The sequence below is a fragment of the Dipodomys merriami genome, unplaced genomic scaffold (genome assembly GCF_024711535.1).
Source record: "Dipodomys merriami isolate MVZ:Mamm:240054 unplaced genomic scaffold, mDipMer1.0.p SCAF_61, whole genome shotgun sequence".
NCBI lineage: Eukaryota > Metazoa > Chordata > Mammalia > Rodentia > Heteromyidae > Dipodomys > Dipodomys merriami.
Window position 1 is genome coordinate 3,656,026 of NW_027206191.1, and position 2,516 is coordinate 3,658,541.

Consider the following 2,516-nt stretch of genomic DNA (forward strand, 5'->3'; position numbering starts at 1 on the left):
ACCCTAACCCTAACCCTAACCCTCACTCTCACATTAACACTCAACGTCACCCTAACACACAACCGAACCTGAATGCTCACCCACACACTAACCCTCACCCTCACCCTCACCCTTATCGTCACCGGAAACCTCACCCTCACCCTAACCCTAACCCTCACCCTCACGCTCACCATTACCCTAACCCTAACCCTAACCCTCACCCTAACCCTAACCCTAATTCTAACCCTAATCCTCACCCTCACCCTAACCATCACCCTAAGACTTACCCTCTCCCTAAACCTTACCCTAACCCTAACACTCACACTAAACCTAAACCTCACCCTCACCTCACCCTCACCCTAATACTAATCCTATCCCTAATTCTAAATCTAACCCTCACCGTCACCCTAACACTAACCCTAACCCTAACCCTCACCCTAACCCTAACCACAACGCTCACCCTAACCTCACCCCAACCCTAACGCTAACCCTAACCCTCACCATCAAACTGACCATCACCCTAACCCTAATCATCACACTAAACCTAACCCTATCCCTAACCTTTATCCTCACACTAACCCTAACACTCACACTAACCGTATCCCTCACCGTATCCCTAACCATTACCCTATCCCTCAACATAACCCTCACCCTCACCGTAACACTAATGCTAACCCTAACTCTAACCCTCACCCTAACCCACACCATAACCCTTACCTTCATCCTAACCCTAAGCCTAACATTCAACCTAAACCTCACCCTAACGCTTACCCTCAGCCTAACCCGCAGCCTAACCCTCACCCGAACCCTAACCCTCACACTTACACTCAACCTAAACCTAACGCTAACCCTAACCCTCACCCTAACCCTAACCTCACCATCACCCTAACCCTAAACCTAACCCTAACCCTCACCCCAACCCTAATGCTAACCCTAAACCTCCCCATCACACTAACCCTCACCGTAACACTTATCATCACACTAACACTACCCCTATCCCTAACCCTAACCCTCACACGAAACCTAATGCTCACCCTAACCCTAACTCTACCCCTCAGCCTAACCCTCATTCTAACACTTACCCTAACCCTCACCCTAAACCTAAACCTAAACCTCAGCCACACCCGACACCTAAACCTCACCCTAAACCTCACCCTCACCATAAACATCAACCTAACCCTAACACTCACCCTAACTCTAACCTAAAACTCACCCTAACACTAACCCTAAACATAACCCTCACCCTCACTCTCACCCTCACCCTAAACCTCACCCTCACCCTCACTCTTACACTCACCCTAACCATAAACATCACCCTAAACCTAACCCTCACTCTAACCCTACTCCTAACCCTCACCATAACACTAACCCTAACTGTAACCCTCACCCTCACTCTCACCCTCACCCTAAAACTCACCCTCACCATCACCATCACCCTTACACTCAACCACACACTAAACATCACCCTAACCCTAACCCTCACTCTAACCCTAAACCTTACCCTCACTCTAAGCCTAACCCTCAGCCTAATCCTCAACCTGTCCTGAACGATAACCTAACCCTCACCATCAACCTAAACCTAACGCTAACCCTTATCCTCACACTAACCCTAACACTCACACTAACCCTATCCCTCACCCTATCCCTAACCCTAACCCTATCCCTCACCCTAACACTAATGCTAACCCTAACCCTAACCCTCACACTAACCCACAACTTAACACTTACCTTCATCCTAACCCAAAGCCGAACCCTCAACCTAAACCTCACCATGACCCTTACCCTCAGCCTAACCCGCAGCCTAACCCTCACCCTAACCCAAACCCTCACACTTACACTCACCCTAAACCTAACGCTAACCCTAACCCTCACTCTAACCCTAACCTCACCCTCACCATCAGCCTCAGCCTCAGCCTAAGCTTAACCCTAACCCTAATCCTAATCTTAACCCTAACCCTCACACTCAGCCTCAAGCTAACTCTAACCCAAAACCTAACCCTAACCCACACCTTCACCCTCACCCTAATCCTAACCCTATCCCTAAAGCTCACACTAAACCTCACTCTAACACTCACCCTAACCGTAAGCCTCACCTGAAACCTAACCATCACCCTAAACATCACCCTAACTCTAACGCTATCCCTAAACCTCACCCTCACCCTAAACCTCATCCTAAACCTTACCCTCACCATAACCCAAACCCTAAACCTAATCCTCACCCTAAGCCTAAATCTCACCCATTCCCTAACACTCACCCTCACCCTCACCCTCACCCTGAATCTAACCCTAACCCTAATCCTAAACCTAACCCTCACGCTCACCCTCAACCTAACCCTAACCCTAAACATAACCCTAACACTCACCCTCACCGTAACCCTCACCCTCACCCTAAACATCACCCTAATTCTAACCCTCACCCTAATCCTAATCTTAATCCTCACCCTAACCCTAACCATAACCCTCACCATAAACCTAACCCTCACCCTAACCCTCACCCTAACCCTAACTCTAAAACTAACCCTCACCCTCACCCTAAA